Here is a 19,088-nt window from a genome sequence, read left to right as displayed (position 1 = left end):
AATGTCGTATCTAATTACCATTCAGCGCAAAATTTAAATACCTTTGTAGAACAACAAAGCGAAAACAAAATATTCGTTCTCTTTCATTGTAACGTAAGAAGTCTATCGAAAAACGGACATCTTTTACACGAATTACTCTACCTATTGTCTAAAAGCTCTGACGTTTTAACTGCAACTGAAACTAAACTTAATGAAACCAATATTACTAACATCGATATTGCAGGATATAATTTTTTCCACACAGACTCGAAAACGGCGGCTGGCGGTGCAGGAATCTACATTGCAAAACACTGCAAAGTCAATTCAAGGAAAGATCTAGAAATCAACCAAAAATTGGTAGAATCCTGTTGGATTAAAGTAGATACCACCATAAGACGAAAGAAACCGATTGTTATTGGCTGCATTTATAGACACCCGAAATCCAATTTTGAACAATTCGCAGAAAATCTAGAAGAGATACTCCGCAATCTCAATCAAGACAAACTTTTAGGTGTTTTTAGGTGATACCAACATAGATTTTTACAAATTTCCTACACACAACCCTACAAAAAATATCTAGATATGTTGTTTTTTAATAATATGACTCCGGTCATCACTAAACCAACTCGAATGACGCGCCGACAATGCACCTCTCCTCTGGGATTGCACTATTTGACATATCTGATCACCTACCTGTCTTCTGTCTTTCCAACACCAAAGTAAGAACAGATCACGAAAAACAGTCTTATAGAGACTACAAACATTTTAATAAATAAGCATTTTTTAAAGAAGAACTAAGAAATACAGACTGGAATATTTTGTTAGAAAACAGCATTGATCTAAACGATCGCTCCCCTAAAGTGATTGATCATATCAGCCAAATAGCAAACAAATATGCACCACTCAAACAATTACCCAGAAGTAAACAAAAACAATTCTCTAAGCCTTGGATAACGGATGGAATGTTAAAATCTATAAAAACTAAACAAAAGATGTATTCCACTCATTTCTTGTGTAAAAGTCCCAAAAAGATCCAACAATATAAAATCTATGCTAACAAACTCAATAAGCTTAAGTCTATCTCTAAAGACAATTACTATACCAATCAATTTACTAAATGTAAAAACAATTTAAAGGGTACATGGAAGCTAATAGGAACAATAATTAAACGAAAAACCAAAGGCCAGTGCTACCCAACCAAAATAATCAGGCACAACAAGACCTATACCGAACAACGGGATATTGCTAATCAACTTAAGGAACATTTTGTAAATGCAGGCCCACACCTAGCCGAAATTATCCCTAGCACCAATAAACACTACAACGAATATACAAGATACTCATGCCCGTCTAGTTTTGTTGTCACCTGTCACCGAAATGCACGTGCATGACCTACTCTCAACTCCTAATGCCAATAAGTCATCTATCCATGTCCCTAATCGGTTAATAGAAATCAGTGCCGCTGTTGTCACACCAATTATCACCCAACTCTATAATGAATCAATCGTACAAGGCGTAGTACCAGATGTGCTAAAAATTGCTCGTGTCTCTCCCATATACAAAAGTGGCGCAGACACCGACCCAACAAACTACCGCCCCATCTCCACCTTGTCACCGTTCTCAAAAGTCCTCGAAAAACTAGTTCAGGACCAGCTCGAGTCATTTCTGGAGAAACACTCTATCATTTTCCAATACCAATTCAGCTTCTGTAAGGGTCACTCTACTAAACAAGCTATTTTAGAAATCACTGATTACCTTAAAACGTCAATAGACAATAAAAACATCACCTGTGGACTCTTTCTAGATCTGTCAAAGGCCTTCGACACAATAAATCATGAAATTCTTCTAAACAAGCTTAGCAAATATGGCATCCGCGGTACTCCCTTAGCTTGGTTTCGAAATTTTCTGTCAAATAGAAAACAATACGTGCGAATAGGAAATACCGATTCAGACTTGCTACCCTTAACTTGTGGACTTCCTCGGGGATCCACCCTTTCCCCATCTCCTCTTTCTTCTTTATATTAACTATATGCCAAACTGTTCCAATAAACTTTCCTTCAGACTATTCGCTGATGATACCAACGTATTTTATTCTAGCAATAACCTTGAAGATATCACTCAAACTATGAATACTGAATTTGATAATATTCTCTACTACTGCTTAGCTAATAAACTATCAATCAATATAAAAAAGACAAATTTTATGATTATCAGCTTCCCAAATAAGCGTGTAAGTAATATAAAAACAAAAATATTTTATTAAATATCTTGGAATTCATATTGAGAAACATCTTAAATGGGAACAACAAATTTAGCACGTTAAAAGTAAAATATCAAAAAATACTGGAATTATCAATAAATTAAGGTTTTATGTCGACCTGAATACTCTGAAACAACTCTATTATACACTAATTTATCCTTACATCAACTATGGTTTAATGAGCTGGGGCAACACCTACACCACCCATCTCAACAAAATTCGCACTGCCCAAAACAAATGTGTAAAAAATATTTTATTTGCTCACAAAAGAGAAAATGCCACTGTTTACTTCAATCTTCTGGGAATTCTAACCATTGACAATGCATTCAAACTCAAGGTTGTCATTTTCACGTTCAAAATAATAAATGATCAAATATGTCCTGTTTTAGCAAACTCTATTTCCACAGCATCCTCTCGGCACTCGTACAATACCCGATTTTCATCTCGACAAATTTTTAGCAGACCAAAAATAGGTACTAACTACGGTAAACACACTTTTCAATTTGCAGCATCACAAATATGGGAAACAATAGACTGTAACATTAAGCAATCAAACTCCGCTTCTTTGTTTAAAACCAAATACAGGAAAAATTTGCTTATAAACCAAAAGTAATGTAGAGTTCTTCACCGTCATCCATTCACTAAACACGCTTTTTCTTTTTCTTTTTCAAACCTTTCCAAATAAGTTTCTCTTCCACCGAAATAATTTTCTCTTCCATCATAAGCAGTGCCCAACTCGAAAGCAGCATGCTCCTTTGGGCACTGCTCACACTAAACCAAACAAATTTATCCTAATTCTTTTTAATCCTCCTTTGTAATATAAATGTTTATTGTTTTTATGTATTGTACTGAATCTCGTTGTACATGTGAAAAATAAAAATTGAATTGAAATTGAATAGACACTATTAAATCTGACTTTGCATTAAATACAGCTGTGATTTTTTTCAAATACTTCTTTTTTTGTGTTTTTGCCGTTTCCAAGCAGGGATTTGTGCTCCTTCCAGAAAGAAATTAACACCTTCTTATACCGTTCTTCCCATCGGTCTAGATTTTCAGATTGTGCTGTTGATGTTGTACCTATATGTGAAAAATGTCAAAGGAAGATGAGAAATTGCGGTTGTTTCATGTAACTTCCCAAAAAGGCAATGATATAAGCCTATAAACATACTTTCAGAATTATGGTCTTGAAATAAGGCAGAAAAACTTGCTGACCGAAAACGGCCGATGTTACTGACTGTTGTTCAAGCCTCGGGACTTAAGCTTAAGCTTAAATTCTATCCATTTTCCCAACTTTTATTATTTTCTAGCAATTGATAGCATTTGCAAAAAATACACTATTTTTGCAGGAGAAAAAATAGAAGTGTTGGAATGAAAAAAACAACAACAAAAAACAAGAAAGAAGGAAAACAGAAAAGTTTGACGCCGATCGACCCGCTAAATTCGGTAGAAAATTTTGTTCATCAACGCTTGGATTTCTCAGCTTCGAAAATACAAATCAAAGGAACCATATTTATGCCAAAAAAAACTAACGCTATGCATCACATTTTCCTAGTCAAATCAACGTGAACAATGCTATTTTATGTCACCTTCATCGTCCACTTTGTCCGCCATTTTTTCTCGAGCATAGAAAAACTGACATGCCCATTTGGAAAATTGGCAAATGGTATGCGCGCCAACCGGGAAAACCGAAAAGAGCAGGAAAAGTGGAGCAAGTCAAATGTCCACCCACCTTTTCCGAAAAATGAAGAATGGAACAGCACGTACCATTTGAATTTCCATCCGGAATATCCGGTTTTCTTGTGTAAATGGTAAGCACCCCTGATGACTGCACAGCGTTTGAAAGTATTCCAGTTGGTGAATTATCAAATATGCAGGAAGTATTTGATGGCCATCAAAACTGGGCAACTACAAAAAACATGCTGTTGAACCCAAAGAAAACCATGAAAATGTGGATCTTGTTTTATAAAAACTCTATCAAGCCGGACTTCCTACGAATAAATTACTCATGTTTGGAGAGGATATCAAAGTTTAAGTTACTGGGGGCATGGCAACAGGATAACCTGTGTTGGAACTATGATTTTCAACAGATGGTAAAGAAAGCCAGCAAGAGACTGTATCACTTGCGCAAATGTAGGAAAACAAATCTACCCACAGAAATCGCCACCACAGTATATGTCCTAAGATACAGTAAACGTTCTAAGATACGTCCCTCCTCAAATATGCATCCGCAGTTTGGGGCAGTCTGCTGAAATACCTTACAGATTAGTTGAAGACCACAGAAAACAGGTGTTTGGACATCATTGGGATACCACGAACGTCCCTCACAACCTTGGCAGGAAAGACAAAAAGTAGTGACAAAATGTGAATTGAAAAGAATTGGAAATGATAAAAACCACCCAAATCAAATTTTTACTACAAAGCCAAATACTAGCTACAGCTATAACCTGAGATCAACACCAGGACCAGTACCAATACCAAGGTCAAGAACCAAAAGACACGCAAACTCTTTAATGGTGCGACTGCAAGGCTCCTTTTTTTATGATTGTCTTTTTTTAACTTTAGATCCAATTATGTAAATTCGTTGAATAGTTATTTTTTTAAGATGGACGAATAAAGCGTATTATGAATACCTAAGGGCTAATATGGCTTCCGGGTTCATTAATTATAGGTTTCTACAAAACTTCAAGTTCAATTTTGGCAGTAGGATTTCCATTTACAACATTTGCAGAATTACAAAAGGGAAAAAGAAAGCCTTGATTTTCTTCTAGATGAAAGAGCTGTTGGTCATATTGAGAGTGCTCACAGAAACATGGTGGAAATAGAGATGGCAAGTAGATGTTACAATTTATGTCAACATCGGTTCTAGACAGTCATCTTAAACAGTTAAATCATCGGTTAATGTAGGATCACTTATTGGTGAGGAGTGGAAAGATGAATTCGGAATCTGTGTGACAAAAATTTGTCATCCCTGAAATATGTAAACAATGTTGAGTATTCACCAGAAGTGACCATAAACTTTGCCCCAAAACATTTTCCAGCCTAAGGGTTTAATGGAACATAGATGACAAACATGGATCTCGGGTTTGATTCAAAAGCAGTTTCTTGGGACAATGTGACAGTTATTGTTGAATTCCTTGAGTCTTGGAATCTATAATAGTTTCAAACTGACTGAAGAAGTGTATGTCGATGAAGTCCCCAAACAGCAAGAAAGTCTGTACCATTTTAACAGTGGAAATAGTCCTAACAAGAGTGTGAAGAAATTAACGTTGGCCAGTTGTTGTGTATTTTCTGCAAAAGGGGGATTTTGTTGTAGTTCCTGTGTAAATCTCAGGACCAGCATTTTGAAGAAAAGATTACAGGCCAGCCAGCGAAAAGTCAAACGAAACAAGAGATTAAAATGGTGTCAGAAATTATTATTTAAGTCGCCCAGACCATGACACTAAAAGAAAAGTCATGAAAACACAAAAGATAAATGCGGTCAGGAAGGCTTTCTACATGTACACCAAATTTAAATTTGAAAATGAATCACTGGAAGTGTTTGGTGAGGATCACTTTGATTTTGAGAAGATAATGAGTACTGTTGACTGAGAGAAGCTCTTCCCAAACATGAAACTACTCCTGGTGCAACACGACATGACCCTGTATGGAATAGCTGGCGGCTATCGTTTTCTTACATTTAAAGTACTGCAGACAGAACGGAAAAAAAATAGCGCATGCGCATGAGCACTAGGTGTAATGAGTGAGCAAAGATGGCGGATATTCGAGGGCGAATTATGAATCATTTTTTATCTCGTACGATGAACGCATTTTCGGGCCAATTTGGCTAATATTTAAGAATGTATTTCTTCTTGAAGTCAAGTTTGATCTAGCGTTGTAAAACAAATAACAAGAAGTTAAAAAGTACCAAAAACCATCAATTTACGAAGCAATAAAATTATCGCAATAAATAAACTCGAGACGCTTGATACCTTCTCAAAATATGCATATAATAAGAGCCTCGTTGCATTAATAAGCTTTGTGAGAAGGTATATAACTCGTACTTGATATGATGAATAAAATATCAAATGTCATATTTTTATTTGTGTTGCCATTTTTTATACTAGCCATTTAAAGTTTATGTTTTGATATGTCTGGTTGAAACACGAAATGAAACGAGCACAGAAAGCATGAGGAGAAGTTGTCTTCAAAAAATCCAACTACACAGTTCATTAATTCAAACCAACTGATAAAAAAATTTGAATAATACTAATAAACATACCTTAAAGCGTATTTCTTCTCTGATTTTTCGTTCGATGTATTTGTGTTTTAAGCTTTTTAGCTTGGCCGAGGGCCGTGGAGAGTTCCATCTAAAAATGGCGGCAAAACGCGCGCACTCGTTCTCTTTCCCGCGACTTTTCCCGCTCTTTTTATTTTTATAAACACAGGAAGCCCATTCATTTTGTTTTCGTTTTCCTCTGCTTATTTTAATGGAGTGCGAGAAAACCTGCGTTTTTTTGCCTCGAACAACGAGAAATTCGGGAGAAAGGTGCTCTATCGACATAAGGAAAATTCCCGAATTCGAGTAAAAAAAAATTCGGGTTCACGAATCCCGTATTTTTGTGTTTCAAGCACTTAGAAGAAAAAAGAGGGGCGACTTCCGGTTGTTCCTTTCCATGTAAAAAAAGTGCTAGTTGCAGTGGAACATTAGTGTCTTGTCCTAAACGCTTATATAAGGTTTTTGCCAGTATTCGTGGGGCAGAAATCTGTGGAAATAATATATGCAACCACCACCTATTTGAGGCAGATATGAACCCGATAATAACAGAAAACAGCAACTATGTTGGTCTAAGAAAAAGAAAGGTTAGAAAAATAACTTTATTTGCAGTACAGTATTTGTGACATTGGCAAGCCCCTCACCCCTACCCCTCATATCTTAAAGGGAATACAAAATGCAAATGGGGGCGTGGTGCTGTGCAACTTGTAGGAGGGGCACATTCTTGGGGGGTGACAGGGGTTATAATACTTCCCATTGTTCTGATTAAAAAAGTGATAATCATACGCACGCATTATTTTTTAGGGACCTTTATTTACACTTAAATACCGATTTGGTATTTTAAATAAAATAATATATTTTTAATGAATTTTTGGATAAAATTAGATCAATGAACTAACTGATGGAGAGAAGTCATTGGGCGAGGATATTGGACCATTGGAAGCCCTGAATGCTGAAAATTACATGCTAAAGAAAAAACTTCAAGGTATGAGTCAAAATTCTAAAACTTCAAGGTATAAAATGAAACTCTTAATTGTATTTTACATTGTCTGCCCTATAACAATGCAAATGTTTTTATTGCAGCAACTTCATTCAAAGGCCTCTTTGACAAGTTCCATAGTGCATTGACATTACACTATTCAGACGATGGACAAAAACTATATGACCAAAAACTATATTCACCGAGAAGTGTGCTCCTGGTTTATTTGAGCGGGTTCTGGAAATAATCTCTGCCAATAATAGCCGCGAACAATTACAACAACAACGGGCAGTAGCCTTACTCCATCAGATGTCTTTTTTCAAAAATCAGGTATTTATCCTTAGTTTCTAAACCATCAGATCTGTCTTGTAGACCATGTGCATGTAGTAATGCCTTAAGAGTCATGTACATAATCCTTGGGGACCAATTGCATCACTTGCAAATGAACTACACCATACTGAGCGGCCTTGCAGCAGAACACCTTATAGATGTATTTGCAGATATCTGTAATACTGCCAGCGATGTTGTGAAACTACCTAAAGGAAGGAAAAAATTCCAGGTTCTTATCTCTTTTTAAAGAGGCAACTCGAGAAGCAGTTTTTGAAACCATTACAAAGATTGTTTTGTTTCCCTGTAATGTGATATATTTACATTCCAGACTATTAAATATTTAGTATATACAAATGTTTTACCATGCTATCATGACATAATAAAAATCAGGGAAGGATAATTTGAGAGCAGAGGTTTTCCATAACATAATGATACAGTAAAAGCTTTTTTCCATGTGCAAGCATTTGGATGTCATTTCTATGTTTCATAGCTTGATAGAAACACAGCTACTGTACTTTCTCAAATAATAAACAATGGCAATGCTATCTTTACAGGAAAAGTAGTGTTCTTCGTCAGCATGACATAAAAATGGAGACGACTACATAAGTTTAAAAATTATGCTGAATGCTGTGTAAATCTATTTTTCCAACAGCCTTACTATCTGCCATCATTTGATGCAACAGTGGACAAGAGAAGCTAACGCCTTGGTTTTTCTTGGGAACAACAACAGCCTGATTCGACAAAGCCATGTGACAAGGCCAACTGTGAAATTCGAAGGGATGCACATCAGCCTATAGCTGTTCTCAACTGTGGCCACTCTTTTCATAAGTCTTGTTTTGATGATGTCTGCACTATTTGCCTACCAAACCTGCAAGAAAAGATTGAAAAATTAACAAAAACATTCAATGAGGGCCTTTTGACGGGCGGTGATGAAAATCTAGCTGAAGAGGAAGATCATGATGTTGATGATGATAATGATGATGAGGATGACTGTAACAGTACAGCTTCTGTAGAGAGACCTAAGGACTATTATGTCTCAAATGAATTTAAAGAATCTCTTGTTGCTCGTTTCCATAGAAGAATGATTGAGCAATAGAAATGAAATATTTATGCAGTGACACAATATCACTTGTTCATAGAATTTAGATGGCAAATGTGGGATAAGATGTGTCAATCGAGTATAGAGCTATATAAGCAAGTTCAAGTTTAATTTTGCTAAAACTATAGCACTGAAATAAAAAATACGAATGCTTAATTAAGCTGTAACAGCAATGTAAATAATTGTAAATATGACAAATCGATGGATTTGAGAACAAAATATATGTATACATGTACAAAGTAAAAATAGAAATCTCATGGGAATGCAAAGAGAATAAATAACAAAAAATAAATAAACTACAAACCTTGCCTTGAAGCTAGTAGTCCCTCGCAGAGAAATTGGCGCCACGAAACGAATGAGATAGTTTTGATGAACGAAGACAACTGTAAATTAGCCCTTTCTTGTTGGACTTAGCAAATCGATCGGCCCAGGAATGACAATATGACATACAAACCTTGCCTTGAACTTGAAGCTAGTAGTCCCTCAAAGGAAAATTGGCGCCACAAAACGAATGAGATAGTTTCGATGAACCAAGTCGACGTCTGTAAATTAGCGCTTTCTTGTTGGATTTAGCCAATCGATGGGCTCAGGAATGACAATATACATACCCACGAACAATTTCCATGGATTGTTGCCTAAAGTGCAATTATGCAAGAAAATCTCTTAATAATCGAATCCATTCTCGCAGCAACAATGTCCTCGAATTCCGACGCGTTCGCATCACGTTTCATCAACGAAACTTAAACTTTTTCCTTGAAATATTGTGCTGACGGGCCAAACCATCGCTTAAATTGAAATAGTATCTCTTTGTCAACTATGCATAAGTTCAGAAATCTTTCTGCGAGTCAAATGAAGGTCATGAAAAGAGCAAAAACGATCAAAGTTTAGCAAAATAGGTTGCACCTCGTGGTCCCTTGACAGCTTGTGCTAAGTGCGCATGCGGGAGGTTTTTCCGTTCTGTCAGTACTGCATGGTATGGCACCTGATTATTTGTGCCATTTAATCCATGTTTCATTTCCATCAAAGTATAATTTACGGCGTAATCACGAGTCTGGAGTTTTATTAACACCACCAAAAGTAAGCACTAAGAAGACCTTAGGTGATAGATCGTTTGGCTGGGGCATCCCCAGACATTGGAATCTGCCTTCATGTATGATTCAGACCATTTCCAGTCTGCATATTTTTAAAAGTAGACTGAAGACTTCTTACTTAATTTAATAAGGCATTTAATTAGTTTCAATTATTAAATGGCATGTATTTATTTAGTTTGGATTAGTTAGTTGAATTTTTAGAATTGTATATTTTGAGTCTTATTTGTTTTGTATATTATTTTGAATATCTTTTGTAAGGTGCAGTTGAATATTTTTATAGAAACTGCGTGGCATAAATCTTATTATTATTATTATTAGAAGGTTATGAAAAATTTGCATTGAAAATATGAGAGGGTTGGAAAGGAATGCTGGTGAAAGACCATTGACCCTTGGTGTTGGCTGGGAGTGGGGGAGGGGGATCGGATGGTACTGTTACAGATAGGTGCAGGATAGGGGTGGATCCCAATTATGCTTTCAAGATGTGGTTTAAAAATATCATTATTCCATTTTCCGTGTATAAATCTAAATAAGTTTTGTATGTGGTATTTATTCACTCTGATGGTCCCTGGTATAATTAAGGTTCTGTAGGGCGTAAAGGTAAACACCCTTATTCAGTCATTAACATATGGTCAGATTGAATTGTGTTTATAATACTCAGCTTACACTTGTGATTTCCTTTAAATATATTCTAATTATTTTTGTTATTTAAGCTCATACCTTGAAGTCAGGACTAATATAATTTTTTCAGAATAATTTGAGTGTCTAGATGTGTAGCCTTTGACAAAACAAAGTAATTTCTGATATTGCCAAGTAAACGTCTGATCAGGTGATGCATCAACCTATATCCACTATAAGCACCATAATTTAAATGGGCAGAACTTTGCCAGTTTAACATTCATTCGTTTATATTATACATTATTATATGGCCGTGTCTCAAAAGGACTGGAAACGATCAAATTCAAGAACCTGATTGGCTAAAATTGATATTGACGGCGGTCTAGATTTTCCCATCTAGACCGGCATCTAGACCGATTTAATGTAACATTTGTCCTCAAAAAGTTACAAACAAAATAAGAAAAAATTGGCTTGTTCCTGTTAATACAGTACTAAATGGAAGAACCAGTAGCCCTGAACTTGGAAGCAGGTAAAGAGAATGAGCAAACGTTGCAAATTTGAGTCCAGCCGAGAAAGCTACAAGCAAAGATGAAGTCAAAATTGAGAAGTTTTTGCAAGCGCAAAAATCCAAAAACTCTCAATACAAGACTTAGAGCGACTTAAACGCAAGAAAGAAATTTTGTGAGTCAATGAAAGAGTCTAGAGCAATTGAAAACATACCTGCCAACGAGCTTGACCTTCCTTTGTCTGAATTTTTTATCTCCGCTCGAAAACAAGATGGCACCGAGTACGAACCGTGTACATCAAGCGGCTTCCAGCAAAGTTTTCAACGCCACTTGCGTGAAAAAGGAAGTCTGATCAACAAAAACAAATGAAGATGCCCAGTTGAATTTTACAAAGTGTTTCGAAGCCATCGTTCCGAAGCCATGTTAGATCCAGATGCTCCTTTTTATCTCGCCGTAAATCACCGACGAAAACCAAGTGACGAAGTATGGTATCTGGATAGGCCCCTCGGAAAGAATGAAATTGGCAAGTTCCTCAAAAACGCCTTTGCTTCAGCCAAACTCGATGAAACAAACAAGAAGGTTTCTAATCACTCCATTAGGAAGACCAGTGTTGGACGACTCCTCGAAGCAGACGTTCCGACAAAACATAGCTAAGCGGTCATAAAAATTTGAAAAGCCTCGACAGCTAGCAGTTCAGCATCTCTCAAGCGACAGCGAGAAATGTCTACTGTCCTGAATCGTGGACCAGATACATCCGCTCAGTTCGAAGAAAACCAAGTCAGTGCCTCCACTACAACTCAGCAAAATGTCTTCACAGTCCAACAAATCCAACCTCAGGCAATTTTTGAAGGCTGCACATTTAACATTAACGTTTTCCGTGGTGATCAGTCAAAGGTCGCAAGGCTGAATGAGAACTTATCCCTGAGCGATCACGGCACAGACAGGCATTAAAATTTGTTGCACTTTTGGTCGCATTTTAGAAAATTTTCGTTGAGCCTGTAGGAAAACAACGGTTATTTTGTCTTCATTCATTGACGAAGTTTGTACAAAGCTGCACTTTGAACAGTTATTTTTGTCCCATTTGGACTGGAGACTAGTGACAGAAGTAAGCCAGCTAAATGCTTGAGCCCGCGCAGGGGAACAATATACTTTTTTCCTTTTGATTTCCTGTTTGGCCATATAATAAACATCTTATTAACCAAGCTAGGTCGGTCTGTATGGGAGAATCTTGACCTCGGTCGCTGGTACAGACCTCACTGCGTTCGGTCTGTACTGGCGACCTCGGTCAAGATTCTCCCATACAGACCTCTCGTTCGGTTAATAAGAACTAAGTATTGCTTTGTAAACGGAACATACTATATAATAAAACTGAAGGATTATCGACACTCAACAGCATTAATGAGCTCCAATACGTCAAATATAAAGAGAAACAGCATGTCAATTTGTGTCCAAAGCTCTTTCTTTTTCCAAGACCTGTACATACTGACGTTTACTCTATACTTTCTAGATGCAATTTTTCAGTGATTGAAGCATGCATAACAATGCATAATGCACAACTAATATGTTAAATGGAGGATAATGATGTAATAACGCAACTGACCAATAATATAAACATGTTTAGTACAATCCTTGCATATTTTCTATCATAGTTATTACAAAAACAGTATTCGCAAAACATCTGGACGGAACTTGGCAGTGATGCTTTGGTGCTGGGGTGAAGCAAAACGGCTCAATTTGCTAGAAGAGGATCTTCAGGCTGGTTTGATACTTGACGAAATGACTATTCAGGTATGCTAAAACTGTCTGGCCATGGGAATCTTCCTTAATATACTTTATCACTCTCAAACTAAATGAATACGTAATCTAAAGCTTCATAACTTATATGGCAATGAACGTTTGTATTATTTTATGAGGTGGAACAACTTTTTAACAACTACTCATCCCTGCCGGAAAAACAAAAAAGAAAAATATCCAGTATTGTGTCCTTCAGAGACCAGAACGACAATCAAAAAGCACGCACCTCCACTAGTACAACCAAACTGGCTACAGAAGAATATCAGTGCATTTGTAGCCCTGAAAGACCTCAGATGCCTCTAACAGGGTAGTTGAAAGCAGCGATGAAAGCCAGGAATAAGCTTAATTGAACGGTATGTAACTTGTTACCATCAGCGTACGGGGCGGGGGAGCTGGGGGGGCTGCAGCCCCCCCTGTCGGAAAAAAAATAGTATTTTTCGGGCAAAACGGATGTACCGTTAGGGCAAAGACATAGTAAAAAATATTTTATTTTTTAATAACTTGATTTGGGCCGTGCTAGAGCAAGTGCCGAGGATAATGGAAGGCGTGGTCACTTTATCAAAGGATCGCGATCTCAAGACCTACAATGAAAGTAATTCGCTTCTCCACTCAATTTGTGACTTTAAGTTCGTTTATGGCTTGATGGTTTTGAAGCTCATCTTATCCAACACTGATAATTTGAGTAGATATCTACAGGGAGAACAGATGGATGTCATCACTGCCAAGAAGACTGCTGATGCTGTCGTGAAGACACTGAGCAATTGTCGCAATGAAGAGAGCTTCACTCAGATGTGGTCACATGCTGATGTTATAGTGCAAAAAATCTGAATAGGAATCAAGGGTACGAAATTTACCTTCAGAGATGCCAAGGTACCTCGAACCAGACCATCACGCCGACTTCAGGGCCTTACTCAGTGGTGAGACACCTGCTGCAGCGAACGACAGCTCACAACAGACGCCAAAAGACCACTTTAGTATCACAGTTTATTACACAAGTACTGAGAAAGTCGTCAGTGAACTTCAATCAAGGTTTGAGGGCAATGACCAGGAGGTTTTGTGCGCATTGGGCGAAATCGTATTCAGCCGTTCTCCAAGCATCAACAACATCTACACTGTATCAAATTTCTATGGCGTGGATAGTGAAATGCTATCAAGTGAGAAGTCAATCTTTGAAAACTACGACTGCGGGGACCCATGCCAGAGAAGAAACGCAGCTGTGATGGTAAAGACCATGCATCAAAATGGTCTCCATGACATTTTACTTGTTCTATATAAAGTTGCCTCCATGCTGGCCACAATTCCTGCAACCCCGTGCTCTGCTGAAAGGTCTTTTTAGCGCCCTTCGCCGCATCAAGCCATTTTTAAGATCCACAATCAGGGGCACCCAACGACAGTTTTCTCTCAGATGCTTTGAAACGCTATTTGAGGCTATCTGGAGTGTCTATAAGGCTCTGTAGGTTCATTTTAGGCAGCGCTATAATATTTTTATCTGTTCGGTCATTCTAGGGCAACCTGAGTCTTTTCGAAATTACTAGGGCATCTTTGTCCATTTCCCGAAAAACGTAGGTCTTATTTCATTTCCGAAAATCTTAGCTGACCTTTTTTCGGTACCCGAAACATTTTTGTCAATCCGAAACCACTAGGCCTTAAATTTCCCATATCACGAAAGTTCGTAGTGAAAATTCCCTTCAGAAAATTGTAGGGGATGAAGGGCCTTCCGAACAGATAATTTACCGAAACGATCTGTTGGGTGCCCCTGCACAATGGGACAAGAAAGACCGACTTAGCAGTATCGCCGTTATTAACATTGAAAGAAAGTATGCAAACAAGACAATGCAGAATGACATACAAAGGATTATTGACATATTTGGGTCTCGAAGTAATCGTTCTTCATACTTCTTTTAGAGCTCAAATGGGTACGTTTTATCTCTCGCTTCATGGTTTTTATTTTAGAAATGTTGATCTCGATTTACCGAAAATATTTGCACTATTTTGGATGCCCGTGCTCTCACGGTATGGCGAAGAAAACTTGACGTCACGAAAGAATCATCTTGTGCATCTGTGACCAACAAGTTTCATTCGGGCAAATTATGTTCAGCCCCCCCAACAAAATTTTTCCCGGACGCCGATGCTTGTTACTGTTAGCCAAATTTCTAAGCATATTTATGCCTTAGTTTATACCAGGGACCTACCTGCCTACACATTTTCTATTTATACAGATTTTATTTCTGGCCTTTTCACCTAAGGCTTACTTTGTATTGAAATAACTTGGCCTGGTTTACGATTGTTACAAATATAAAACAACTGACTGTACGCTTATGTACCGTATTTATTCATCTATAAGCCGAGCGATTTTTTCACCAAACTTTACCGAAATCTCGAAAATTTGAGCTAGAGAAGGGTTGTGGGCTTATAGCCAAGTGTTTTTCCAAACCAAATTTTTCCGAAACAGCAAATTCATAGGAAACATAGATTTATTCGTCTATAAGCCGAGATACTGCAAACAGAAATAAATGACAAGTTGAAGTTGGTCATTGATTTTTATTTATGTGGTGGCTACTAAAGAAGCCGTTTGTTGTTTTCAGTGAGTAGTAAATATGGCCTACTGGTCGTACTCAGTGATGGTGTCGAATTTGCCGTCCATCTCTTCCTCATCCACTAGTTTTAAAAAGATTTCGAAACTGACCAATCAGAATTCCCCATAGCCTCGCTTGGCAAACAAACACGTCACATGATATGTGTTGAAATTTGCAATCACATAATAAGAAAACTTACTTTGGCTTCTCTGCTCTGTAAACCAGTCAACCCGTACAAAACAGCTAGATTTAAAATTGTCTATGTTAGACCTAGGAAAGATCTTCTAGGCATTTCCTAGATCGTTCCAAGACAAACTAAATGTCTAGGAAGTCTAGCAAATGTCTTGAAAGACATTTAGCCTCTAACTAAGGTCAAATGTCTAGGAAATGTCTTCACGGATTGTCTTGACTAGATCTAAACCTGATCAATTGGGTTGTATCAATAACATTTTAGTTCGAGGTTCATTTTTGAGGGGGCATAAAAATTGCTTTACTGTCATTTCAATATAAAAATAAATGAACTATCAGTGCTACTATTGTTGTTTGAGATCAATGGTGATGACATTGTAGCTACTAATTGAGGCAAAAAAGTCAACTGATAGAAAGTTACGCGTTAGTTGCCAAAAGAGTTTGGCTCTCATATCCCTGTTTCCACACATCTTCTATTATTACCGTTATTTTGGGAAAGAACAAGCCAGAATGACCGGACAGAAAAAGCGCTGCTTTTGCTTAAAGTATCAGCAGTCACGTTCAGATAAAACATGACCCAGTCACTATCACATTGTGTTCGTGAAGTGTATCCCAGAATCACGTACTTATCAAAGTGCTATTTTTCAGTCTTCCTCAGCAAAACTCTGCAGCCTACTTCGCGTGAATTGTTTAATACTTTTCATGATTCACAAACAATTCCTTAACAATTGAACGAGATGCTGTAATTTTCATAACATGACGATTATTAACAATTAATAAATAAAGCAGGGCTGGGGGGTTTTAGTGTTTGTCATTAAAAGTATTAATTACTATGTAACCGGTAACTTTAGTTGTAGGAATACTCTTGTCTGACTGTACGATGAGAACGATGGCGTTTGTAGTCAGTCGTCAGTTCATCCTTTATTGTCCTTGTAAGCAAGTACAAGCCTTCTGCCACTCGCGCTCGAAATCACACAATCTTATATTTGAGAGTATTCATTGGAAAGTTCTCCACCTCAGCCGCTAACCTTCCTTATGGTCCATGGAGTCGCTAAAGACAAATTCCTGTACGATTTAGACAATTTGACATAGATGATGGAAACATCAAAGATTCTGGATGGCTATGAAAAAAAAATGGCGCTCGCCCCATGAAACCCAAGGCAAAACGAACATCTTCCAAATTTGCTGGACAATCTACGGCAAAGCTCACTTCTGACGCTCCTCCAGAATCATCTCTCACTGCCAGTCTTGAGCTTGAGAAGCTCAAGAACCAAAATCTGAAACTACAACTTGAGATTAGAAAAGCGGAGCTTGACCTACCCGTTTGAAGGAACGGCTATCAATGGAACTTTAACCGATGCGATGTACACTCAGAGTCCATGTCTACTTGAAAATGCTATCACCTCAACACCAGCACAGAGCTCTGTGACTAGGGGTATCCCTACCCTAACCAAGTTGCAGGATAAGATGAAACCCGGAGCAACCCTGCTGCAAAACTACGTTTTTTCGTCTAAAGGTACGCTCACCTATGAGTCTTTAGATATTCCTGATTTTATATATGGCTACTTAGAGTTTTATAAAGCACAATCGTCTACATGTAAGCAAGCTCTGCTGATGCACCTTCAGCCTCTTATGGAGCGCGCTGCAACTTACATCTGCCCCAGCGTACGCAGTTTCCACCTTGCCATTGCCACAGCTGTCGAGCGGGGGAGGCTTTCATGGACCAGCAGTGAAGCCATTCGCAAAAGAGCGCAAACCTTCTTCAGCCATCAGGATTTGCGTACCCAACCCCACCAAACAGGTTCACAATGCCAAAATTCGCAGCCTTTGCTACCACATGGAAACAGGGCACAAAAGGAATCTCTCTGTCGAGATTGGAATTACATGGGAAATGTTCCTGCCTTACTACTGGCACCACTTTTAGCACCACTCATCGATGTCGAGTTTGCAACTCAAGCGACCATCCAATGTTACACTGCGCCAAGCGCAGATCTCCAATCCCAGCTTCTTCATCACCAGGAACTAACCAAGATCAAGCAAAGGATTGACTAACACAGCAAATTGAACTCCCGAATTCTGTACGAGTGAGTTCAAAGTATAACTTTAATGGACCCAGACTTCTTATTCCGACAGGCTTTAATTTAGATTTGTGGCGATATCACCTTAAGGACTACGACGACAAAAACATTGTTGATTTTTTAGAATATGAATGGCCTATTAATTACAGCTCAAGTCAGATCCCAATCGGCCCTTTTAATCACAACCCATTCAATACTCACTGCACCATTTCACCACTACAGTGAGCCCTAAAGAGGGATTCAGTGGAGCAACATATTGTCCATGATCTTAGTTTCCCCCCGGGTCGCTCTGTCAACGATGGAATCTCGCAAGATGAATATCTGAGTGACCCCTACAAATTACAACTACCCAGAATTGATCGCCTTGTAGAATTTTTTAATTGTAAAGGACCTGGCTGTCTTGTGCGTGCCGCCAAATTCCCGTAGATGCACACGACTATCATTTGCTGGGAATGACGGTTGACAGTGTCATGTACTTCCATACAGCTATGTCTTTTGGCTTACGATCAGCATCTCTAGTTTGTCAGCGAACTACCAAAGCCGTTGTTTACATGCTCAACCAGAAAGGCGTTCTAGTCAATGTTTACATCGATGATTTTTACGGTGCTGACAGCACTACCCACGCCCGTGTATCTTATGATCACATGATTAAGCTAATTAATGATCTCGGGTTGCAAACGTTTCCTGTGAAAAATGTTCTCCCCACGCATGAAATGATTTGTTTAGGTGTGACCGTGAACACCTTGACTATGATGCTGAAGGTTCCTTAGTTCCGCCCCCAAGACCTGCATGATGATCTCTTCCGTTGGTTGAACAAATCCCATTTCGTTCAACGAGACTTACAGCAGCTCTTGGGAAGGCTGGCGTTTGTCACGGCCTGGCCTGCGTACACCCCGGCAGAGCTTTCAGTTGTCAATTAATCAATGCGTTACGTGTATGTCATGCGAGCCCCAAGCACAAGGCCTTTCGGGTCAATGGTTCTATGCGGTTGGATATCATATGGTGGAAACATTTTCTGGATCATTACAATGGTGTTTCTGTGATTCCCACCAACATTACACTCTCAACTCTGGAGCTATTCGCTTGTGACTCATGCCTTAGTGCATGCAGAGCCGTTTGTTTTGACGAATACTTCCATGCACAATTTCCTAGCTTTATCGTGCAACAAAATCTCAACATCAATCAGCTTGAATTACTCACTATCATTGTTTCCCTCAAGTCATGACACGACAGACTGCGCTGTCTATCCCTGGAAATCTTAACGGACAATCAAACCAGCGGTCACGCGCTCAACCACTAACGCTCTAAGGACAGTTTCATGCAGGATTGTATCAGGGAAC

General features: G+C 38.3%; 1 long non-coding RNA gene and 1 pseudogene across 1 annotated transcript; both read right to left on the bottom strand.

The window, feature by feature from the left end:
• Positions 1-19,088, bottom strand: part of LOC146487577 (uncharacterized) — a 205,385-nt pseudogene that overhangs the window by 165,958 nt on the left and 20,339 nt on the right.
• On the bottom strand, positions 7,910-9,844 carry LOC146487578 (uncharacterized). Its single transcript, XR_014868498.1, has 3 exons — positions 9,204-9,844; positions 8,502-8,668; positions 7,910-8,006 (listed from the first exon to the last, which is right to left on the bottom strand). It is a non-coding gene; the product is annotated as an uncharacterized LOC146487578 (long non-coding RNA).

The sequence above is a fragment of the Pavona decussata genome, unplaced genomic scaffold, assembly GCF_977016875.1.
Source record: "Pavona decussata unplaced genomic scaffold, jaPavDecu1.1 SCAFFOLD_14, whole genome shotgun sequence".
Lineage (NCBI taxonomy): Eukaryota > Metazoa > Cnidaria > Anthozoa > Scleractinia > Agariciidae > Pavona > Pavona decussata.
Note: the sequence above shows the minus strand (reverse complement) of the source record. Positions and strands in the feature narration are given on the sequence as shown.